This window comes from Schistocerca gregaria, chromosome 1 (genome assembly GCF_023897955.1).
Source record: "Schistocerca gregaria isolate iqSchGreg1 chromosome 1, iqSchGreg1.2, whole genome shotgun sequence".
Taxonomy (NCBI): domain Eukaryota; kingdom Metazoa; phylum Arthropoda; class Insecta; order Orthoptera; family Acrididae; genus Schistocerca; species Schistocerca gregaria.
This window is the reverse complement of record NC_064920.1, coordinates 277,552,881-277,579,327: the sequence shown is the minus strand read 5'-3', so window position 1 is coordinate 277,579,327 and position 26,447 is coordinate 277,552,881. Positions and strand designations below refer to the sequence as shown.

The 26,447-nt window shown below is 42.4% G+C and overlaps 1 protein-coding gene across 4 annotated transcripts in view; it reads left to right on the top strand.

The window, feature by feature from the left end:
- LOC126340742 (uncharacterized) overlaps positions 1–26,447 on the top strand; it is a 1,108,193-nt gene that overhangs the window by 887,752 nt on the left and 193,994 nt on the right. The window contains exon 1 of one of the 4 annotated variants that reach the window (XM_050001717.1): positions 4,559–4,607. The exons of the other annotated variants lie outside the window; for them this stretch is intronic. The gene's annotated coding sequence lies outside the window, so the exon portion shown is untranslated. Of the gene's footprint in view, positions 1–4,558; positions 4,608–26,447 lie in introns of those variants that run through there. 4 annotated transcript variants of the gene reach the window in all.

The following is a 26,447-nucleotide window of genomic DNA, read 5'->3' as shown; positions in this document are numbered from 1 at the left end:
ACAGCCCTAACCACGAAGAACACTTATGCACTCTGATGGCCGTTCTACTTGTCACAGAGAAATGCATGCCGCGCGGTTTGAGGCGCTATGTCACGGACTGCGCGGCCTCTCCCGCCGGAGGTTAGAGTCCTCCCTCGGGCATGGATGTGTGTGGTGTTCTTAGCATAAGGTAATTTAAGTAGTGTGTAAATCTATGGATCGATTATCTCAGCAGTGTGGTCCCTTAGGAAATTACACACACATATTTACAGAATTGCAGTTCTAGTCATTTACAAACTTACTGATGGTGTGTCGTGTAGGAATGGGTGCTTCATCCTTTTTTTGTCAGGCAGTGTAGAAAGAAAAGCAGCATGGTTCCTCACGGGTTCGCTTGGTAAGCGCGAAAATGTCACTGAGATGTTTCGCGAACTCCAATGGAAAACGTTGCGAGATAGGTGTTGCCCATCATTGAGAGGTTTACTATTAAAATTCTGAGAACTTAGGTTTCAAGTAGAATCTAATCAAATATTTAGTTCCCCCTACCGACACCTCGCGAAACTACTTTGACGGTAAAGGCGCAGAAATTCGAGAACATACGGAGTCTTGTCTGTAGCACAGGGCAGTTATAATTAAATTTTCGCTAATTGACCAGAGTGAAGGGGAAACTATATACTGTATGTGTACCCAACTGTACAGGAATGATGTTCAGATTGTGCGCTGCACGATTTGCGATGTTGATAGTGTTAGTGTCATGACTTGCCGTTAGGCGCCGGTACTGGTAATGGAACACGGACCCCAACGAGTAAGGACATACAACGTGATCTGATTCGCCAACATGTGCTCCCTGCTCTACGGGAGAGACACTTTGAACTTAGCTGTTATTGATGCAGCTCCACCTCACATTGCCCGTGATGTGTCTTTGTTACTCCGTAATACATTTGGAGAAAACGGAATCATTCGCCACCAAGATCACCAGATTTGAACCCGTGTGATTTCTGAATGTGGGGTTACCTGGAGGGCACGGTTTATTAAACGGACGCTAAACACGTTGGAGGTTGAAGATGAGCATAGCGAGGGAGATAACCAATATCTCACCTGAGCAGTAGAGCAATGTCTACTGCGGTTCCAGGCTGTCGTGGATGCAGATGGGCGTCACATTGAGCAATGTTTGTAACCTAAAACGTAAAAATGGCACGGAATTAACAAATTTTATCCATTGATGTGGAAATTAAAATATTTCTTTCAGTAGTTTATTTGTTATTTCTCTTTCACGAGTACTTACAACCGTTTCCGCAAAGATTCTTTGGCTTACGATCATTCGTTTCTAATGGTGGCCCCCTCAAGTAGCGAAAGTTTAACTATAACCGCCCTGTGGTTCTCCCCACTTACCACTCGCAAAGTGAACGAGAATAATAAACTTCCTGGCAGATTAAAACTGTGTGCCGGACCGAGACTAGAAAGTTTTAATCTGCCAGGTAGTTTCATATCAGCGCACACTCCACAGCAGAGTGAAATTTTCATTTTGAACGGGAACAGTCGAGCTGTCAACTATTAATATTTTGACGTCGAAGAATTAATACTGTATATTTTTTACTTGTCTATTCAAACACAAGTCTTATACTTGTAGAATGAATATCTCTCCCTGCACCAAAGTGTTCGTTGACACATGACAGTCGTCCGTTGTGGCCGAGCGGTTCTAGGCGTTACAGTCCGGAACCACGCTGCTGCTACAGTCGCAGGTTCGAATCCTGCCTCGGACGTGGATGTGTGTGATGTCCGTAGTTAGATTTGAGTATTTCTAAGTCTAGGGGACTGATGACCTCAGATGTTAAGTCCCATAGTGGTCAGAGCCATTTCACACATGCCCATTACCAAGTTTTACCTTATCTAGTCTCGAACCCAGAACCTTGTCTTTCGCGGATTGTACTTTTGCTGACTTGAGCTATCCAGGCACGACTGACGACCCTACCTCACAGCTTTACTTCCGCCAGTACCTCTTCTACTTTCAGATTGTCGCAGAAGCTCTCCTGCGCACTTTGCGGGGCCAGCACTGCTGGAAGCAGACTACAGAAAAATAGCTTAGGCATACCAACACAGTTTCGAAACAGCATGCACTCTGCTGCAGGGTGAAATATTCACCCTGGGCGTGATAGCGGGCGACGGACCTGAAGCTGCGTCTACTAGTCGAGATTCGTGCCGTAATAGCATTACTCCCGAAAGGAAATTTTCCGTGCTCGAGAACCGCTCAGGGGCACAGTTTTAATCTGTCAGGAAGTTTCAAGAAAACTGTATATGTTGCTTCTCCATTTAAATTGTTATCAATTACGAAAACTCAAGGTTGCATACTCAGGCGTATGGATATGATAGCGAGTATTCGGCTACTTAGATGTGGGATGTAAGATACATTGATAAAATGTATCCGGTCGCCCGTGTGTAATGCGGAATTGACCTCTGGTTGGGTGCCAAGAGAGGCAGGTCATCTGTATGAAAGGAGGCAGGGTGTAATGAGTTATGTGTAGAGCAGAGCAACTAGTCATTGGGTGTCATCTGAGTAACAGATCAATCACGGACAGTTCAGCCCTTCTAAATCTGTCCGACTGTTACCAAAATGATGGAGACATTATGCATAGACGAAAAGGGGCAGTCGAGCATTGTGGAGGGTGGTCGTAAAAAAAAAAATTGCATGAAATCAACGGAAGGAATTATTCGTGAGATACAAAGTGCTACCAATAGTTCAGCTAGCGCTATGGCCGTGTGCAAGGAGTGTTTTGGAGTGATGAATCACGTTATACCCTGTGCAATCCGATGGAAATGTCTGGGTTTGGCGAATGCCTAGAGAACATTACCTACAATCTCGTATAGTTCCAGCAGTGGATGAGATGGTCGTTGAGTATGGCAGTCTTTTCGTGGTTGGTTGTAGTCTCATTATTGCGCTTAGTTAAACGCTGGATGAGGAATGGTGTGACCAGATTTCACAGCATTGTCTACCGAAGAGCACTTCGGAGACGGTGATTGTTTGTATGATCTAAGGGTGTACCCTCTCTTAAAGCAGAATCTTTGGGAGAATGGTCTGGCTTGCCCAAAGTCCCGACATGAACGCATTGGAGACCCTTTGGGATGAGTTGGAACGTAGACTTCGTTTAATGCCCCAGGTCCCAACGTCACGGCTTTTTATGGTTTCTGCTCCTGAGGAAGAAGGGACTGCCTTTCCTTCTCAGACAGTCAGACAATTTGTTGAAAGAGCCCCCAGCAGTGTTCAGTGTTCAAGGCGTCATAAGAGCAAAGAACAGCCACGCCCTTCATTAATGTCTACTAACAAGTGTCTTGATACTTTCGATCTGATAGTGTATTAATAAGCATTTTGAATACATTAGTTTGGCAAACAATCATCACTTCCGCCTAAAACAAGATATTTAGTCAAATCACATCATAAAAGTGTAACATTCAAATTCGTCACCTCTTGAGTTACATAATTAGTACAGAGTACTTCTTTGGTTCATAGAAGTTTATTAAAGTCCAAAGATAAACTGGAAGTGGGGTATATAATAGAAATTTTAGGGAATATTTTCGCGAGGAGATGAAATGGGAGGAGAGGTGGAGGAAATGGGGCGATACCACAGTGTAAACTTTCTCCATCAGTCAGCTGTTACTGAAAGGATAGTCTGAACGCGTGCGATTCCTACCACATAAACGAGATTAAACATACGGAGGGATAAGTGCAATGTTGTAATAACTTATGTACCTAATCGTTATGAGGATCAGAGTCGTCAAACATTCTACATCAGTAAGTCGAAGTGTTGTATTCTATGGACCTGGGGACCTAGAAACGACGGAGGGGCTTCGTCCCCGTCGTCGCACACAACTCCATTGCAGGCTACAGCAGTCCACTCACCCCAACACCGTCCCACACCGAACCAAGGGTTATTAGTCGAAGTATTAATATTGCGTCAGGTATTGCAGATGTCCATAATTATGGCATGCTTTGAAGAGAATATATTGCCATTAATTCAGCAATGTTCTTAAGGGAATCGGAGTTAAATTTGTGTAAACAGAATACAAGCAATAAAGTGAAAGCTATCCTATAAAACTTTTTATACCTACACCGCCAAAATCTCTCCTTGCCCCGGTTGTAGCTGACCACGAACATTTGTTAGACATGAACACGCTTAACAACACCAAAAAATCATGCAACACAAGGGCACCATTTTTACCATTCAAAAGGAAATGATGGTGTTGCATAAAGTACTATCCGCAATATATGGCTTGCGAAGAACAGATGTGGATACTAATATGCATGATGAATCGACGTTCATTTGATAACCCGCGACAAAGCTATGTTTGCCAAGGTGTTACGGTTAATCCGCTGGGCAACGCCCTTATTATATCAAGATACGACAGATACGACAGGCGGATTCTGCCGAAATTTCGGCAGGAGATGAATGTACCAGCTTCGCCCGGAATTAACACTTCGTGACGACATTTATCTGTGGATGACGCACTTTATCGTGGCGCGGAGCTTGTAAAACGTGGAATAAAACTCGAGCGCGGTTGCTGTGGACACGCAGTGATAAGGAGCAGCTCTCGCCTCTGAAGTGTTAACAGCGCCGACATAGCTGCGGTACATTAAGGTAAGGCACGTTGTTCTACCAACGGACAAAGAGTGATATTCCTTAATGTGACGCTGTGGTAGCACGCGACCTACCTCCCGTAAAACACAAAATACGTCTATTTCTACGTCTGTTCCCTGCGAGCCACATGGAGAACAACGCAGGGTCTGCCAAAATAATTTTCCGATCTTGCTCCGTTCAAAAAATGAGATGTGATAATTAATATTGCCTGAAAAGTTATGTAGACGCACATATTTCTCTAATTTATCCCTCTTGATCATGACGCTAGATGAGTTCATTTGACATTTATTGACTCTTATTGGTATGTCTCGATAGTCTCAAAATAAGGCTCTCTCAGCCGGCCGTTGTGACCGAGCGGTTCTAAGCGCTTCAGTCCGGAACCACGCGGCTGCTACGGTTGCAGGTTAGAATCCTGTCTCGGGCAGGGATGTGTGTGATGTCCTTAGGTTAGTTACGTTTACGCAGTTCTAAGTCTAAGAGACTGATGACCACAGATATTGAGTCCCATAGTACTTAGAGCCATTTTTAAGGCTTTCTCAGGTGCACAACGCCTTCCTAGCGCGGTATCCCAGTGGTCCTATGTACTTCATTGAGCATTTCCATGCCTGTGTCATGCTGTCAGAACAAATGTGCGACGCAGCCTGCACATATTCTTTGACTCTTCTCTTTCCTGTTAACTGAGAGTACCAGACCGCCTGACATTACTAAACAATTGGTTGAAAGAGTGTTCTAAGTGACCTCCTCCTTATACGAATTGCAGTTCCTCCGGATTCTTCCTGAGGCTGAGTGGATGTGGTGAGTCTAGGGCTGCGTTCACAGTAGGTTAGATATTAACCTCTTCGGGTATGGTGGATATTACGACGCCTCTGTGCTAGGAGAAGGGAGAGCACCTAAAGCATTGAAAAGTGGAAGTACTGTATATACCTGTAACGTACACAACATTTGCAAACCGTTTCATAGAATAGAGTTGACTGCCTAATGGCATAAAAAAAACTCCATTAAGCAGTAATAATTATTTGTATACAGCTAACGCCTAACAGCCTTCCGAAATGCCTTCACAAAAGAAGACGAAGTAAATATTCCAGAATTCGAATCGAGAACAGCTGCCAACATGAGTAATGTAGAAGTAATTATCCTCGGAGTAGTGAAGCAACTTAAACCACTAAATAAAAGCAAGTCTTCTGCTCCAGACTGTATACCAATTAGATTCCTTTCAGAGTATGCTGATCCATTAGCTCCATACTTAACAATCATATACAACCGTTCGCTCGACGAAAGATCTGTACCCAAAGACTGGAAAGCTGCATAGGTCACACTAATATTCAAGAAAAAGTAGTAGGAGTAATCCACTAAATTACAGGCCCATATCGTTAACGTCGATATGCAGCAGGATTTTACAACATATATTGTGTTCGAACATAATGAATTCCCTCGAAGAAAACGGTCTATTGACACACAGTCAACATGGGTTTAAGAAACATCGTTTTTGTGAAACACAACTATCTCTTTATTCACATGAAGTGTTGAGTGCTATTGACAAGGGATTTCAGATCGATTCCGTATTTCTGGATTTCCGGAAGGCTTTTGACACTGTACCACACAAGCAGCCCGTAGTGAAATTGCTTGCTTATGGAATACCGTCTCAGTTATGTGACTAGATCTGTGATTTCCTGTCAGAGGTCTCAGTTCGTGGTAATTGACGGAAAGTCATCGAGTAAAACAGAAGTAATTTATGGCGTTCCCCAAGGTAGTGTTATAGGGCCTTTGCTGTTATTTATCTATATTAACGATTTGGAGGCCATCTGAGTAGCCGTCTTCAGTTGTTTGCAGATGACGCTGTCGTTTATCGACTCATAAAGTCATCAGAAGATCAAAACAAACTGCAAAACGATTTATAAAAGATATCTGAATGGTGCGAAAAGTGGCAGTTGCCCGTAAATACCGAAAAGTGTGAGGTCATCGACATGAGTGCTAAAAGGAACTCGTTAAACTTCAGTTACGCGATAAATCAGTCAAATCTAAAAACCGTAAATTCAACTAAATACCTAGGTATTACAATTATGAACAACTTAAATTGGAAGGAACACATGGAAAATGTTGTGGGGACGGCTAACCAAAGACTGCGTTTTATTGGCAGGACACTTAGAAAATGTAACAGACCTACTAAGGAGACTGCCTACACTACGCTCGTCCGTCCTCTTTAACAATACTGTTGCGCAGCCTGGGATCCTTACCAGATAGGACTGACGGAGTACATCGAAAAAGTTCAAAGAAAGGCAGCACGTTTTGTATTATCGCGGAATATGGGAGACTGTGTCACAGAAATGATACAGGATTTGGGATGGACATCACTAAATGGAAGGCGTTTTTCGTTGCGACGGAATCTTCTCACGAAATTCCAATCACCAACGTTCTCCTCCGAATGAGAAAATATCATGTTGAGGCAGACTTACATAGGGAGGAACGATCACCAAGATAAACTAAGGGAAATCACAGCTTGTACGGAAGGATATAGGTGTTCATTCTATCCGCGCGCTATACGAGATGGGAATAATAGAGGATTGTGAAGGTGGTTCGATGAACCCTCTGCCAGGCACTTAAATGTGATTTGAAGAGTATCCATATAACTTAAGACAGCCGAAAAAAATCACTACAGGAACTATAAGCGTGGGATGCGCCTCCCTTCTCACTCGAACAAATTATTTATCGAGTTTATAATTTACTCCTAAAATTTCCGGTAAAAATGAACCAATGAACCACCGACTTCAGTCCCTTCAGTTCGAACTATAATCCTATGGTATTTTCATCCTTAGGATGCCAAAGACTCGCTCTTTCTGACAGTAAACTTAGCAGTTTTGCACACTCCACATAAGATGTGTGAGAACGTCAGTCGAATTGACCGAATAAAACAAATTGATTTGAATCCGCCGATTGTCGTCTCCTGTCTGTGCTTTCGGGCGATGAGATCGGCTTCAGTACGACGACGCACGTAGTGGCATACTGTCGTCGGCGGAATCCACAGATATTGGTGCCACTGTAATTGCAGCCGTAGATTTCAAATCGGTAGATCCAGCTTTCGATCATCGGTCGTGCCTTAGGCTTCTGTTGAGTCACTCATCGATCAGTCTGGTGTTGCAATAGAAAACAGCAAAAGGAAAACTGAAATTTCGGCTTTAAAAAAAATCATTCAGGCGCAAAGTTTGTACAGCTGCACCATTCTATGACTGTTGCTCAAACTCCCCTGAGGATGTCACAGAAACAGGCGTCAGTGGCGTAGAGAAGCAGCTGAAACAGTTGAAAATAAATCAGTGGAGAGGCCCGGACAGAGTGTTGATTTTAGCTTCCATTGATGGTTAATCTCTTGCCCAGGGCCAAGTCTCCAGAGGCTGGTAACAGAAGAACCCACCAAATTATAGACCAATATCCATAATGTCAGTCTGCTGCACAATTCTTTACCGCCGGCCGTTGTGGCCGAGCGGTTCTAGGCGCTACAGTCTGGAACCGAGCGATCGCTACGGTCGCAGGTTCGAATCCTGCCTCGGGCATGGATGTGTGTGGTGTCCTTAAGTTTGTTAGGTTTAAGTAGTTCTAAGTTCTAGGGGACTGATGACCTCCGATATTAAGTCCCATAGTGCTCAGAGCAATTCTTGACCATATTCTGCGTTCAAATAAAATAATTTTCTTCGGCTCGAAAACCACCTTACCTCAAATCAGCGGAGATTTTGGAAGCATCGCTCTTTCGAAAGTCAACTTGTCCTTTTCTCATATGATATTCTGTGGACCATGGCTGGAGGGAAACAGGCAGATTCCATATACCTACATTTCCGAAATCTTTCATACGGAATAGCTTCTCAGAGATTCTGAGTGGTTCAAAAACTATTCAAGTGGTGGGTCTCAGTACGTTGTGGCCGGCGAATGTTCATCACGGAGAGGGGTACTGTTAGGAGTGCCCCAGCGACTTGTCGAATTGTGATGGGAATACTCTTGGTGTGTATATATATTGCGATGGATAAATTAAAAAGCAATCTAGGCTATTTGCTGATAACCCTTAGTGTTAGAGGATGTATGGTATTTGAGTGTCTAAGAGGGATACAGGATGTTTTAGACAGAGTTATGAATCTCATCTTGTTCTAAATATGGAAAAATGTAGTTTCATGGAGATGAGTAAGAAAAACAATCGTATTTTGTAGTTCAGTGGCAGGGGTGTACTGCTTGACAGTCACATCGATTAAATATCTAAGAGTAACGTTGCAAAGCAATATGAAATGGAAAGAGCGCCTAAGATTTGTGGTAGGGAAGGCGGGAGGTCGACATCGGTTTATTGGGAGAATTCTAGGACAGTATACAGTATCAGACCGCGCACATAACACTTGTGGGAACCATCATTGAGTACCTTGCGAGGCGGCGCAGTGGTTAGCACACTGGACTCGTATTCGGGAGGACGACGGTTCAATCCCGTCTCCAGCCATCCTGATTTAGGTTTTCCGTGATTTCCCTAAATCGTTTCAGGCAAATGCCGGGATGGTTCCTTTGAAAGGGCACGGCCGACATCCTTCCCAATCCCGAGCTTGCGCTCCGTCTCTAATGACGTCGTTGTCGATGGGACGTTAAACACTAACCACCACCACCATCATTGAGTGCTAATTTGCTGTTTGGGATCTCCACTTTGGTCGGAGTAAAGTGATATATTGAAGCAACTCAGAGGTTACCGCTAAGTTTGTTACCTGCAATATTACGGACATGGCCCTTGAGCTCAAATAGAAATCTCTAGAACAAAGACGACGTTCTTTTCGCGAAACACAATTGAGAAAGAGTAGAGAACAGGCGTTTGCGGAAGACTGCAGAGCGATTCCACTGCCTCCAACGTACATTTCGCATAAAGGCTGTGAAAACAAGATTATATAGGCTCTCACATATAGACAGACATTTTCCACTCGCATCATTTGCTATTAGAGCAGAAGAGATGACTAGTAGTGAGAAGAGCTACCCTTCTTTATGCACCGTATAATGACTTGCGGAGTATGTATGAAGATTTAGATTTATTATTAGAAAGAATAGGTGAGGTACTACGTTTGTTGGACACTTTTACCAAGTAAGGGGACAGGTCAGTGGTGCATGATGTTACGACATCGAAGCATAGACAACAGGGCAGTACAAGGGGCTTTTGAAAGATTGTAGGGACAAAGATTGGAATATTTGAAACAGGTTATCGGGCACATTGATTGTATTAAGTGTCTATAGAGAAAAATATCACCAAAAATATCACTGAAATGAAAGACACTAGACCAGACAGAAGCCTGAAATGGAAATTTAAAGCTTCCTGCCTTTTCATTCATGGATGCAGAGGGCGAAGGCTGACTGCTTGTGTACCAAACAGCTGTTATTAATCTAATTTTATCCTGACGCTCCCTGCTGGAAGAATACGGAGGGAGCTGAGGACTATTCAGGGACACTGCTCATTCCGTCGCCTACGCCACCTTCCCATAATTGGTGTTACAAGCGGTGCCATTCTGATTGGAGTGGGTTGTATTTTGTGTAAGTATTATCGGGTTTGTGTTTTCTCGGAACTGCGGTTGTACACTGGCTGACTTGAAAGAGTTGCGTGTCTGCATAAACTTTATTATCAACTGGAGAAAACTGGTGCTAAAGACCCACAAAATGTTAAACCAAGGAGTTACGTGAAAGTACTTTGCGCCAGACAAAAAATTAGTTCTTTGAAAGCTAACAAAGGAAGGTTACGTCTCTTGTAACTGTGCTGAACAATTATATACAGGATGTATGATAAAGGCATAAACGCTTACAGTTGAAAGTACACGATACTAGAAGCAAAACAATCTCAGTTAATATGGACTCCAAAACGCATAGCTTAAGAGGCATGAACACTTACTCAGTAAAAAGACGTTTCATAATAGCGAAGACGAATTGTTCGTATCTTGTAAGATATGCATCTTAGAGTATGTGTTTACTGGGACTTTTTTGCTTCTGGTATCGTGTAGTTTCAACGGTATACGCTTACACAGTTAATTATGAGACACCCTGCATAAACAAAATGAAAACGTAACCAGTCACAATTTGCTTCACTAATACTGAACGGTGCGTTTCGAGGTTTGAAACCTGACTGAGGAACATGTAGTGGGCTACAAATGGATTGGTACTCAGCTGAGCGATATTGTTACGTGATTCTGCGGGGACTAAAACTACAAAATGCCTTAGTTGAAATTTGGGATGAATATCGCTTTTAGTACATGTGACCTGTTCATACAGCTGAAAGCTCAGCGCAGCACGCCATATGGCGAGACAGGGAGACGGGTTCAAAATGGTTGAAATGGCTCTAAGCACTATGGGACTTAACAGCTGAGGTCATCAGTCCCCTAGACTTAGAACTACTTAAACCTAAGTAACCTAAGGACATCGCACACATCCATGCCCGAAGCAGGATTCTAACCTGCGATCGTAGCAACAGCGCGGTTCCGGACTGAGCATCTACAACCGCTGGGCCACAGCGGCTGGCACAGGGAGACTGGCCAGGCCCATCTCGAACCTGTGCGGTGCGTAAGTGACTATTAATCTGATTTGTTGACGAGCTTCCTTGTGGTTTCTGCGCAGTTTTCCTCGCTCGTTTGGACAAAGACGGGACTGGCACGCAATATCGTCTCAGAAAATGCGACACACAAACACGCCAAAATAAGACAACATAGAGAACAAAGTTTACAGGGTTCACAGACAGGTTGCGCGCAATACTTACCTTTCTTAGGGTAATTGATGTCTGTGGCGACAGGAAGGGCATCCAGCCACAGAGTTAGCATAAAAATAAATTTGCGAAATCATTTAAAACAATGGACGCGGTACGAACCCCATACGACGGGATGGACGCCAGGAATGAGTGAGTGTGCTCCTTCGATACGAGGGCGTGCTGTGGTCGTGGCACTAAGAGAGTCCTCTGCGCCATTCTGAATATATTCAGAAGCAACCCTCGGAGCTTCACATCTTTTACGTTCGTTTGTGGCTATAAATTTCCTATCTTGGTAACAAAACAGTTACTCTTTAAGAAGTAATGTTCTTCGTTATTTACCTTTGCTTTAAATAGATACAAAAAGAAATGCCCTAGCAGGAGACCTAATAGATGACAACAGAGCTCGAAACATATCACCGTGAGATGTGTGTGGCCTTAGTCAGTACATGAAAGAAATAAATTACAATTTTTATTGTATTTATTTGGCACCTAGCTGCCCAGCTTTCTAGCCAAGTACCTATTTAACGTATTACAATTACAAAGTAACTTTTATGTTAACACATGTTTTAGATACATCTCACTGAGTTCGATATTTTCGCTACAAATAACACAAACACTTAAACTTTCTTATTCTTTTGCTGAGGATGTTAAGCCAAACATTTTTCACTGGAATATTTTTTTATGGTTGTATTGTTGTTGCTGTAGTTGTTGTTGTGGTCTTCAGTCCTGAAACTGGTTTGATGCAGCTCTCCATACTGCTCTATCCTGTGCAAGCTTTTTCATCTCCCAGTACCTACCGCAACATACATCCTTCTGAATCTGCTTGGTGTATTCTTCTCTTGGTCTCCCTCTACGATTTTTACCCTCCACGCTGCTCTCCAATACTAAATTGGTCATCCCTTGATGCCTCAGAACATGTCCTACCAACCGATCCCTTCTTCTGGTCAAGTTGTGCCACAAACTTCTCTTCTCCCCAATCCTATTCAATACTCCCTCATTAGTTATGTGATCTACCCATCTAATCTTCAGCATTCTTCTGTAGCACCACATTTCGAAAGCTTCTATTCTCTTCTTGTCCAAACTATTTATCGTCCATGTTTCACTTCCATACATGGCTACACTCCATACAAATACTTTCAGAAACGACTTCTTGACAATTAACTCAATACTCGATGTTAACAAATTTCTCTTCTTCAGAAATGCTTTCCTTGCCATTGCCAGTCTACATTTTATATCCTCTCTACTTCGACCATCATCAGTTATTTTGCTCCACAAATAGCAAAACTCCTTTACTACTTTAAGTGTCTCATTTCCTAATCTAATTCCCTCAGCATCACCCGACTTAATTCGACTACATTCCATTATCCTCGTTTTGCTTTTGTTGATGTTCATCTTATATCCTCCATTCAAGACACTGTCAATTCCATTCAACTGCTCTTCCAAGTCCCTTGCTGTCTCTGACAGAATGACAATGTCATCGGCAAACCTCAGAGTGTTTTTCTTCTTCATGGATTTTAATACCTACTCCGAATTTTTCTTTTGTTTCCTTTACTGCTTGCTCAATATACAGATTGAATAACACCGGGGAGAGGCTACAACCCTGTCTTACTCCCTTCCCAATCACTGCTTCCCTTTCATGTCCCTCGACTCTTATAACTGCCATCTGGTTTCTGTACAAATTGTAAATAGCCTTTCGCTCCCTGTATTTTACCCCTGCCACCTTTATTATTTGCAAGAGAGTATTCCAGCTAACATTGTCAAAAGCTTTCTCTAAGTCTACAAATGCTAGAAATGTAGGTTTGCCTTTGCTTAATCTTTCTTCTAACATAAGTCGTAAGGTCAGTATTGCCTCACGTGTTCCAGTATTTCTACGAAATCCAAACTGATCTACCCCGAGGTCGGCTTCTACTAGTTTTTCCATTCGTCTGTAAATAATTCGTGTTAGTATTTTGCAGCTATGGCTTATTAAACTGATTGTTCTGTAATTTTCACATCTGTCAACACCTGCTTTCTTTGGGATTTGAATTATTATATTCTTCTTGAAGTCTGAGGGTATTTCGCCTGTCTCACACATCTTGCTCACCATATGGTAGAGGACTGGCTCTCCCGAGGCTGTTAGTAGTTCCAATGGAATGTTGTCTACTCCGGGGGCCTTGTTTCGACTCAGGTCTTTCAGTGCTCTGTCAAACTCTTCATGCAGTATCGTATCTCCCATTTCATCTTCATCTACATCCTCTTCCATTTCCATAATATTGTCCTCAAGTACATCGCCCTTGTATAGACCCTCTATATACTTCTTCCACCTTTCTGATTTCCCTTCTTTGCTTAGAACTGGGTTTCCATCTGAGCTCTTAATATTCATACAAGTGGTTCTCTTTTCTCCAAAGGTCTCTTTAATTTTCCTGTAGACAGTACCTATCTTACCCCTAGTGAGATAAGCCTCTACATCCTTACATTAGTCCTCTAGCCATCCCTGCTTAGCCATTTTGCACTTCCTGTCGATCTCATTTTTGAGTCGTTTGTATTCCTTTTTGCCTGCTTCATTTATTGCATTTTTATATTTTCTCCTTTCATCAATTAAATTCAATCTTTCTTCTGTTACCCAAGGATTTCTACTAGCCCTCGTCTTTTTACCTACTTGATCCTCTGCTGCCTTCACTACTTCATTCCTCAAAGCTACCCATTGTTCTTCTACTGTATTTCTTTCCTCCATTCCTGTCAATTGTTCCTTTATGCTCTCCCTGAAACTCTGTACAACCTCTTGTTCTTTCAGTTTATCCATGTCCCATATCCTTAAATTCCCACTTTATTGCAGTTTCTTCAGTTTTAACCTACAGGTCATAACCAATAGATTGTGGTCAGAGTCCACATCTGTCCCTGGAAATGTCTTACAATTTAAAACCTGGTTCCTAAATCTCTGTCTTACCATTATATAATCTATCTGATACCTACTAGTAACTCCAGGGTTCTTCCATGTATACAACCTTCTTTCATGATTCTTAAACCAACTGTTAGCTATGACTAAGTTATAGTCTGTGCAAAATTCTACCAGGCGGCTTCCTCTTTCATTTCTTAGCCCCAAGCCATATCCACCTACTACGTTTCCTTCTCTCCCTTTTCCTACACTCGAATTCCAGTCACCCATGACTATTAAATTTTCATCTCCCTTCACTATCTGAATAAATTGTTTTATTTCATCATACATTTCTTCAATTTCTTCGTCATCTGCAGAGCTAGTTGGCATATAAACTTGTACTACTGTAGTAGGTGCGGGCTTCGTATCTATCTTGGCCACAATAATGCGTTCACTATGCTGTTTGTAGTAGCTTACCCGCACTCCTATTTTTTTATTCATTATTAAACCTACTCCTGCATTACCCCTATTTGATTTTGTATTTATAACCCTGTATTCACCTGACCAAAAGTCTTGTTCCTCCTGCCACCGAACTTCACTAATTCCCACTATATCTAACTTTAACCTAACCATTTCCCTTTTTAAATTTTCTAACCTACCTGCCCGATTAAGTGATCTGACATTCCACGCTCCGATCCGTAGAACGCCAGTTTTCTTTCTCCTGATAACGACATCCTCCTGAGTAGTCCCCGCCCGGAGATCCGAATGGGGGACTATTTTACCTCCGGAATATTTTACCCAAGAGGATGCCATCATCATTTAATCATACAGTAAAGCTGCATGCCCGCGGGAAAAATTACGGCTGTAGTTTCCCCTTGCTTTCAGCCGTTCGCAGTACCAGCACAGCAAGGCCGTTTTGGTTAATGTTGCAAGGCCAGATCAGTCAATCATCCAGACTGTTGCCCCTGCAACTACTGAAAAGGCTGCTGCCCCTCTTCAGGAACCACACGTTTGTCTGGCCTCTCAACAGATACCCCTCCGTTGTGGTTGCACCTACGGTACGGCCATCTGTATCGCTGAGGCACGCAAGCCCACCCACCACAGCAAGGTCCATGGTTCATGGGGGGGGGGGGGTTACGGTTAGTTATTGGAATTAAATTACTTATCAGGTAAGATATTAAAACGGTACACAGACCACAAATTATCATATTTGTTCCAGTCTTAACAGATGGTGGTTATATCACGTACCATTCGCCTGTGACTTTGGCAGCACACAACAACAACAGTAATGGAGGCAGTTCATCACCTTGTCGAATGCCAATTCAAATCTCAAGAGGCTCAGAGAATTCATTTTTAAATCTAACTCTAGATTTATTATTTTGAAGAGAGACCGCAAAAAGGTTGTCAAGATTCTGATGTAAACTAAATTCTGTAAGGATGGACAGGAGAGATTCACGATGGACACCGTCATCGATCTTTTAAAATTCGACGATGGTGATCACTAGCTTCTTGCTCTTGACATTTTGGTGTTTCATAATCCATTTAAGAGTAACAATTTGATCAAGACAGCCTCGGCCTGGACGAAAACCTCTTTGATATTCACCTAATTCACCATGAAGCTGCTCATGAATTCTGAAATGCATAATCATAGAGAAAATTTTGTAAGTGGTATCCAGCAAAGATATACCTTTATAATTATTTGGATCCGAGATATCTCCTTTCTTGTGTTTCGGATGGATTACTGCAGCATTCAGTTCCTATGCCAATAAGATGTTTATGTAAATTCTGAACAGTTTGTACAGTTGCATACTTCCGAAGTTCTGCCTTTACTTGATTCGTAACTGCTATCTTATAATTCCGAAGTGAATTACTCGCTGTTTGTATTTCATTTGAATGATAGGTGTATCTTTTTTTTAGTTCTTTTTATTTCTCGGATAAGAGTCAAGTTGATAATAATGTTCTGGTTGAGCACTATTTAGTAACAAGTAACTGTTAGGAGTATTCAGTCAAAATCATTGATCTGTCGTGATTATTATGTACTTCCATTCCGTTCGTATCCTTCGTCATCACAGTAGGTGGAGTATATTTCGACTGCTATTGTTTAAGTGCTTCAGTTTTCCTTTGTTGGTCACTTAACCATGGTTTACGCCTGCGCAGGATTGCTACATCGCATTCTTCATTCCACCAAGCATGTTCCTTCCGCTTCCGTAAAGGAATAACTTCTTCAACTAAGGCTTTTAATCCCTTGACAGTTGCTGCTAGATCGTCACTTAAAGGTATTCCAGATGCTCATAAGAAATTGGATTATTAATAACATAACAAGGATCATAAGCTCCTTTTCTATTTAACTTTTGAGGTTTGTTTTTCCTGTTAGGTGCCAGTTTGATTTTAATTGTTAGCATGTAGTGGTCTGAATCAATATCGACGCCGCAGAGGACTTTAACATTATAGATTTCCTTATGACACTTCCTTTCCATGGGCGCATGATCTATCTGAAACTCTCCTAGCTTGACGTTGGGAGATTTCCAAGTCATCAACTTATGCAGTCTTCTCTTACACCTTGTTGTCTACAAAACCAACACATATATAGTACAAAGTTCAATAAACTGTTCTCTGTTCCTGTTTGTAAGTTTATGCGCTGGCCATTGCCCCACCACACTTCGAAATTTTTTCTCTCGTCCTATCTTCGCATTAAAGTGTCCAAGTAGAAGTTTAATATTAGTATTCGGTGTTGTCGTTAACAATTGCTCAAGTTCACCCCAAAATTTTTGTTAGTTGGAACAGGAACATCTAACAGTTCGTAGATTTTTCTCCCCACTTAACCGTTGACAATGCTATTCGTGCGGAATTAGATGAAAAATCCTCAATGGAATTCAATATTCTATTGTGTACCAAGAAACACATCCCGAAAGGGAAACATTTTCTATTGACCTTTCTCCTGGAGGTCCTTTATAAAGTCGATATCCTCCTGATTCGATCGGATCATGATCAGTATTACTGTTGAAGGGATATGATAACTATGTTGTGTTGATGTATGATGTCTGTTAGAAGTTTCAACGTATAGACTTTTCATAAAGATTATTTACTGTTGCAAAATATAGAAAAATTACTGGTTTGTTAAATTTTAGCCTATTCTTGCGTGAAATATGTTGCATGGTTGTTTGTTCAGTGCATCGTTAGGCCCTCCGACCCGCCTTATTCCATTATGTGACACGTTAATTTCAATTAATGTTAATAATACAAGATTGTATAAGATTTCTGTTGATAAAATCCACTTTTAAATAGATTTGAAATGCTTATTTATTTGATCAATAAATCCATTCTGTCTCACCATGTCAAAAAAAATGACGTTATATTCTTCTACAGTAACAAAAAATAAAAGAAAGGAACAGCATAACACTGCATTTGAGCATGGTATCTCCACGCTGCCGATTCATTTTTTCACTGTGCCAGGGATTCATAAAACGGGGTCGAAGGTTCAACTGTCATTTTCTCGGAAACTACTGGGTGTGTGAACCTAAGCCAAAATGGGTGTCCTCCTTTTGTTTTCATCTTTCTTTCACTCTGCGAAGTTTCGTCTGTGTCGGTCCTTGACACCTATGGAGGGCTTCCCGTCTTAGAATTTAGAGATGAATTTCCGTCTCTTGAAAGTATATTGCCGCGTGAGCACTGTTTCGTGACTCCTCAGTCGGCTGAGAGGCTTCCCAGAATCGATGCAATCATCAAATGCCCCTTTACCCACAGAGGGCACGAGATCTGTTTGCCCACAGCATAGCGTGTCACGCTCAAATGGTTCAAATGGCTTTGAGCACTATGGGACTTAACATCTGAGGTCATCAGTCCCCTAGAACTTAGAACTACTTAAACCTAACTAACCTAAGGACATCACACACATCCATGCCCGAGGCATGATTCGAACCGGCGACCGTAGCGGTCGCGCGGTTCCAGACTGTAGCGCCTAGAACCGGTCGGCCACACCGGCCAAAAAGCTACGACTAGTCTTAAGTAACGCTCACACTATCGGAACAGACACTGTTACATAAGATGTCAGAACGACTGTAAAGTCGTTAAGGAAGACAGTGACACAATACGATCATTATCCCCGCTCAGGAGTTCTGACACTGCTGTGAAGACACGCTGTTAGTGCTTCTTGACGAGGACCAGTTTCCTAGTTTCGGAGTCTTCCTGTTACGATTGCCGAGTGATATGAGCAGCAATTTTTTAGCTGCTTAACGGACGCTTAATAATAAAACGCGTCTACTGCCATCTTAATAGTGTTTCTACCTTGTCAAGATAAAGAGGTTAGTACAGGAGAGGAATTCATGGCGGGCCGCATCAAACCAGTCAGAAGACTGATGACCAAAAAAAAAAAAAAAAAAAAAAAAAAAAACCTTGCCGATGCACGTTTAAAAGTCATCGCTTGATCATCGAGGCTATAGGACTCTTCACTGCGATGACGACACGCCAGGCACGTGTTGACATCGCACTGAAGGATAACTGCAGTCCTAATGATAAAAACTTGACTTCGAAGTGTCGAAATGTAAACTGGCGTGGCAGAAATACCTTTGGAAAGACGGTTTATGGATTAAGTTTCCATTCATTTTACTGTCTTGCTAAGAATAGCCACTAAGGCAACCATGACATCTGCTTCAACTTTCTGCATATGAAGTTACAAGAACTACATGATTTCGGGAATAATTCCGAACGTCGCCGTAGTTTGGGAGTACAATATTGAAATAAAGGAAACAGGCACCTTACTCTTGCTCTGTACTGTTTTGTTAGACTATTCTACCATGTTGCCTGGAACCGAACACCGCGCATTGTAATATGTTTCGCGCAGTTGTATGTTTGTTGAACAAGAGCACGCCATAATGTTATATGTCCCTCACCTTCCAGTGGTACATAGGTTATGCTCACTCAGTGTCCACGCTGCCACAGGTCGTATCTGAAAGTGGTAGTTATGTTTGTAGTAATGCCATTTTTGAACATCACCCTACAAGCTCAAAAATACACTCCTGTATATCCTGAAGGACCTTTTAATGAAACAACCATTAGTACTGCACGTTTGGAAACGGTTTATCACAGGTATGGGTTCAGAACTTATTCTTAGTTAGTCACTATTGCATGAGTCAACGGGCATGGCACGGTGGATACACAGGTTCCGGTCAGAATACCAAAGTTAAGCGCCATTGGGTGGCCAATACGTGGATCGGTTACCGCCTGGGTATCTTGCGTGGTACTGGCAGCTTTTCCCTGCGCCGGTACGGGTGACAGAAGGGACGCCAACGTCCTGGATTAAATACCAAAACCCTCGGCAGTATCTCATGAACTGATGGTTTACGATATTGCTGATGGTAATCCGGTCTGGTAGTGTTACTGAAGTGATCACAAATATCTGGATAATAAATCATAATAGCATGTGCTGGTTCAAATGGCTCTGAGCACTATGGAACTTAATATCTGAGGTCATCAGTCCCCTAGGACATCACACACATATCCATGCCCGAGGCGGTATTCGAACCTACGACCGCAGCAGCAATAGCGCGGTTCCAGATTGAAGCTCCTAGAACCGCTCGGCCACAGAGGCCGGCCTAATCGCATGTGCATAAACACTACAGGCGACTGCAATTTTGCTTATTACTGGATACAGCACTCTTCTATAGATACAATACTTCGTCGGATTCTTCACAACATTCAGGCCGTATTTGCAAGAGAGCTTACATTAGCGGAAGCAATTCGACGTTCTATTTAACGCCTTTTTCATTCCGATACTGCGCTGTCTGGTAAGGATGCGGGAAGCACCAGTCACTGCCTGACTGCAGTCTGTGCTGACGACAGAGCCCATCTTCAGGAGCGATGTGTCGATTCGAGCTCTTCGCGCCGGCGAACTACTTACACGTTCATATAATGAGTAAGACTGGATGACAGTACGCTCAAAAACGTTTCGCGGCAAACAGTTCAGTTTACCCTCAGATCAAAATACGTAATTTTTGCTTAAATACATGGCGCCTGATTTAATCTCTTACTAAATAATAGGTTAGAAGTTCTATTTTGGAAGTCTCTTATATAATCCGTTTCTTTTTATAGTCGGTTGGTAACTGGATAAAACTTTACGATTCTACCTAAATGTGACCCCTTGCGCAGACTTGTTAACATGGCGGCCTCCGAAAGGTTGGCCACTCTTTGTCTGCGTAGATTCTCTCCTTTAATCTCGTACACATACTGTAATCAATTAAGACGATGTGGCGTGGGGTGGGGGAGGGGGACGTATTTTGAGGAGAACGGTACCCCCTCTCCGTCTCAGACCGCACGGTAGCTTGCGAAGTACAAAAATTGAGAAACGCCTTGCACTGGTCATCGTTTATTAGGAAATGTTTTTCTGATAGCTACTGCCAGTTAAATTTTAGGCTCCCCAAAATGATGTTTTTGAACTGTCTGTGGAACTGCAGTGCTTACAACAGACGACCACGAGCAGAGAGCCGACTAGCGTAAATGGGAACAAAGTGATATATGGCGGTATGTGTAATTGCAGTGAACACACTGCACGCTCACTCCAAGGGAACAGACGGGCTAGTCAATGCCGATTTCCAGATGGCATCAAAAGACCCCCCCCCTTCTCTCTCTCTCTCTCTCTCTCTCTCTCTCTCTCTCTCTCTCTCTCTCTCTCTCTCTCTCTGGCTCTCGGTCCTTCCCCTCCCCTCTCTCTCGCTCTATGTCCCTCCCCTCCCTCCCTCTTTCCCTACCCCCACCACTCTGGCTCATGAATTCATGCAACACTCTAACCGTTAAAAAAGTTAATTTCCTCTGTGTTTTCAGAAATAAAAGCGTTGCTGAATTATCATTAGCACACCTCAATACGAATAATATACGGTATGATTTTTCTAAGCTGCATGAAACTATCCCTGAGAGGATAAGGAGCAAAAATGGTTAGATAACGTATGGACTGGAATACGTTCCAAGGGAGAATAGATGCACTTGAATATGGAGATAAAAGATCTTCGACATTGCAGGTTTCGGTGACTGAAAGCAAACTTGAGAACCAGCACGCAAAAATCGGAAAGTTCTGTCTGTGCTAGCCTCTGTCTCCGCACGAAAATGCGGAAGTGAGCCGGAGTCCCATCATATACTAACCACATTATTATTCGCACTACCAGACGCACATCTTTCAGCACGGGAGGCAGGATAACACTCACAAGTGCAGATGCGCGTTGTCTGGTATACGACGCACATCTCTTCCTACGAGGCAACTGCCCTTACATTCAAATGAAAGCGATGTTCATGGTTAGCTGCCACCATATCACTAGTGCAAATGGAACACTAGCATGTTTCATTTTTCTAAACATGCGATTTTCTTACGACTTCACTTATGCCCTAAATCAGTTACGTATCAAACATATATCGCAAATTTCAAGAAGGTTGGAAAATATTTAGCGGTTGCACACAGAGTCAGTGTGATACTGTCTGCAGCGCGATAGATCGTTTGTGATGTATTCTGCACATTTTCGCAGGCCAACATGCTTCGCAGCGTCCGCCTATGTGCGTGGCGATGATATTAGGAAGATATTACGATTCCGTATCACAGGCAGCGTCTCTGTTTCTTGCTCTCCCGGCCAGCAATCAGATGCCCAAGCATCAGTGACTTAAGACTGATATTCTGAGCGTCGGCGTGTCTTTAGCGGTGTCGCAGTGAGACCGCATGTCTGTAAGTTGCACAGTGACGATTTTGATTGAAGTTGCCGGATGTCTGTCTGATGTGGTGGTCAAGTTGTGCAGACTAGGACTTAGAGGGTTAGATAGTATAGATTCGTGTATTCAGTATCATTTCATGATTCATTTGAGTAGACTTAGGTCTACTGGAGCGAAGCAAGTTACAGTCGGCACAGGATGTGCTCCACTTCAAGCACAGCGATTTGACGCCATTGACAGGGGGCAATATGTTGGCCATTGATGATGGGCACAGGTTTTGGAATTAATCCACACACGTTGGAGAAGTGAGCATTGCATATGTTCGAGGCATCGGCGCTTTAACAGAACACCGAATAGCCACATCAATGTAACCCCGCCTATGTTTGACGTTAACGTGTAATAGTCACTGACAGACAGCAGGTGGCAACACTAGCAAATGGCTCTGAGCACTATAAGATTTAACTGCTGTGGTCATCAGTCCCCTAGAACTTAGAACTACTTAAACCTAACTACCCGAGGCAGGATTCTAACCTGCGACCGTAGCGGTCGCCCGGTTGCAGACTGTATCACCTAGAGCCGCTTGGTCACCCCGGCCGGCGCAGCGCTAGCAGTGGGGGCTATGTAAAGCGTGTTACGACATACGGAAAGCTGTGCAGTCGTTACCGTAATGCGGAAACGTAGCGATTTATCAGACGTTCAAAACCAGATGATCATTGGCTTTCGGGCAAAGTGTGGATGCATTTCCGAAACGGCCAAGTTTGCAAACCGTTCGCGTGCCACCGTGGCAAAAGTAACCCATGCATGGAAAAACTGCGCTATCTGAAACTGGCACAGATGCAACTGTGGCGCTACGCAGGCCATAGATTACGTGGGTGAACGACGGCTGCGGAGATGCGTACGAGCGAATAGACGTGCAGCTGTTGAGCAACTGACCGCCCAGATAAACTAAGGTATAAACAACAGTGTCTCCTCAACGATCGTTGGGCCAACGAACTGTTATGATGAAAATCTTTTATCACTTATTTTCAATGGTACATAAGAATTCAGATTAACTTCTTTCCTGTAAGGCGTATTGATTTCAAGTTTTCAAGACAGCTTGGTCAAGTTGGTTCAAATTGTGTAATGATTAAATTTTAAAATTATTTGCCATTACTTGTGAAGTTTACTAAATTGAAAGTGGAAATAAAGGAGTGTGAATCTTGTTTTCAATTAAAGTTTTGAGCCCTTCCGCTCACACAAATCCTTACTAACAGTACAGTTAGAACATCAGCATGTTCCATTTTGCCAAGGATGAGATTTTCATATGACCTTGCTTACGCCTCGATTGTCTGTGACGCACGAGGCATATATGCCAAATTTCAAGATAATATTTAGGTTGTTGCATACATTGATCACTTTTATCTCCAACTAGTTAAATTTCTGATATAGAAGTGCTTTATACTAATAAGCTTCTAATGTATTTTCTTTCATCTTTTGCAGGTAAATGAACAAAATGGGAACCAAAAGAGGTATTTAGCTGCTAGAAGAGGTGCCTAGTGGTGAGTTTTTAGAAGCTCTGCTCCCGTCAAAAGAACAAGTACTATTAGTTTTTATTTACCGTTGCAAGGACATGATGGAAACGCTTTCGGGTGCTGTTAAATCTACCAGTACTAAGCTACAGGAAATTTGGAAGAAAGCAAATATCTATGCTGATACACAGAAGCCGTCTACAGAATACTAAATCCGAGCAAAAAGAAATCAGAAAACAATAGGTGTGAAGCAGCACATTTGGAATGGTGATCTCGTCGAGTTATTTGACATTTCCCGGCAAAATGTGATGGACATGACTAGATATCAAAAGACGATAAAGAATTTCGTAGGTCACAAAGAGAAGAGCGTATGACTTCGTCAATAATGGAGTATACAAGATTTATTTGAAGAAAACCATCAAGTTGCCCTGACATCCAGGTTTTCCGGAAGTTTCCAAGTCGAACAGAATCTGGCGTTAAATGACACTTGGAGGGCGATCATAATGCACATAATTTTTATTTAATTGCCTTGATCCTACAGCTTCCTGAGTAGAACTACCGGTTTCGGCTGTACAATGCCCATCTTCAGATTCTACAATAGAAGTGAAAGAAAGTACATTACTAGCTACTACATCAAGAGATTAAAAACAAATGACAGAAGATTATAGTAAAAAAATACGATTTACGCCTCATTCTGCTGCACTGCAACATATCATATATAAAATACAAAGCGATCGTAGGGGTCTTCTATGCATGCAAAACGTACCAATAAATATAAAAAGTTAAAATGACTCTAAGCACTATGGGACTTAACATCTGAGGTCATCAGTCCCCTAGACTTAGAACTACTTAAACCTAACTAACCTAAGGACATCAGACACATCCATGCCCATTCGAACCTGCCTCCGTAGCAGCCGCGTGGTTCCGGACTGAAGCGCCTAGAACCGCTCAGCCACAGCGGCCGGACAAAGTAAGAGGAAATTCATTTAGAAATACAGTTCTTTAACGTATTCTCAGTTGAATGTAAGAAAGCAAGATTAAAAAACAGTTTAACCATATGAAAACGGTATTCGTCTTCAAAAAGCTTAAATGTGTGACAACGAAATATTAAAAAAAAACTGATTTCAGGGATCATTCTAAAGTTGAATACATTGTCAGGGATGTAAGACCAGCTAATAAAGTAAGAACAAGTAATAAACTTGGAGAACGTGCGTATTGACCTGTTTCTTATATTCCAGTTCATATTTTGATTAGGAATAAACTGGAATATGAGAAACAGGACGATACTCACATTTCGATGTTTGCTCCATTTTCTTCCTTTGTAAGACTGGTTTTAGAATCCTGACAATGCATTCATTTTTAGAATGATTTCTGCAATACGTTTTTATTTTTGGAACATTTTGGTAAATTCTGGCCAGTTTAAACTGGTCAGAACCATCTATTTCTCAGGAAAAACGTCATTTAGCACATCCCGCGCGCTCAAACTCCCATGCTTGGGTACATCATCATGCAGTGTGTGGTGCGTGACGGTTCCATCGCATGCCCCTCGTGCTCCTCAGATGTCACGACAATAGACTTCTTTTTGTGGCTTTACCTCAAGGATCGCGAGTCCACAACACCAGTCAATGATGTTGCTATACTTCGCACATGAATCAATGAATTAATGACAGCTGTTGATGCTGTACTGCTGACCCATATATCCACAGAACTCCAATATCGCCATGATGTTCCATGAGCGGCGAGTGACGGTACACATTTTGAATCATCAATCTTTTGACTATTTTGATGCGGCCCGCCACAAATTCCTCTCCTTGCCAACATTTTCATCTCACAGTAGCAGTTGCAACCTACGTACTCAATTATTTTCTGGACGTATCCTAATCCCTGTATTTTTCTACGGTTATTCCCTGATGTCTCAACAGATACCCTATCATCTTATCCTTTCTTCTTGTCACTGCTTTCCATATACTATTTTTCCGACGATTCTGCGGAGAAACTGTGCCACTGTAACCTTATCAGTACACTTCATTTTCAACATTCATCTGTAGCACCTCATCCCAATGCTTTGACTCTTCTCTGTTCCGGTTTTACCACTGTGTATGTTTCTCTACAATATAACGTTGTGTTCTACACGTACATTCTCAGAAGTTTCTTCCTCAAATTAAGGCTTATGTTTGAGGCTAATAGACTTCTCGTGGCCAGGAATGCCCTTTTTTCCGGGGCTAGTCTCCATTTTATGCCTTCCCTGCTAGGCATATCATGGGTTATTTTTCTGCTTAGACGATAGAATTCCTTAACCTCGCCTACCTCGTGATCGTCAGATCGATGTTAAATTTCTCCCTGTTCTCATTTCTGCTGCTTCTTATTACTTTAGTCTTTCTTCAGATTACACTTAGTCCATATTCTGTTATCATTAGATTGTTCATTTCATTCACCACTTACACTGAGGATAGCATTGTCATCAGCTAGTCTAATCATAGATATCCTCTCAACCTGAATTTCAATCCCACTTTCCAACCTTTCTTTTATTTCGCACATTGCTTCTACGATGTGCAGACGAACCGTAGGAGCGAAAGACTACATCTCATTCCCTGTAATTGAGAAAGTGTCTTGATGATCCCTTCGTTGGCAATTCCCCACTCGGATCTCCGGACGAGAGTTTCAATGGGGAGCTCACCATGAGAAACGGTTATTAAATTCTGGAATAACAGAAAAAAGCTGCGAAAGGTGCTAAACGTTTCGCAACAGACCACGATTCTCTCTCTCTCTCTCTCTCTCTCTCTCTCTCTCTCTCTCTCTCTCTCTCCACTATTTTCCAGGTTCTCATTTTCTGAAATGATAGCGAGCGTTTATGGGCACTCTGTATTCTAACGTTATTTTAATGAACAGTGAAATGTCACTCTATTTTTGTTACAAATTTTTCGGTGTAGTGCTGCAATCAGAAGTGGCCAAAAACTGTGAGATAGTAGCACACACATTTGGCGCCAGACACTGACCGCGTATGAACCGTTACGGACGCCAGTTGGCTCTCCGCCTGCGTCAACTGAGACAACTGTATT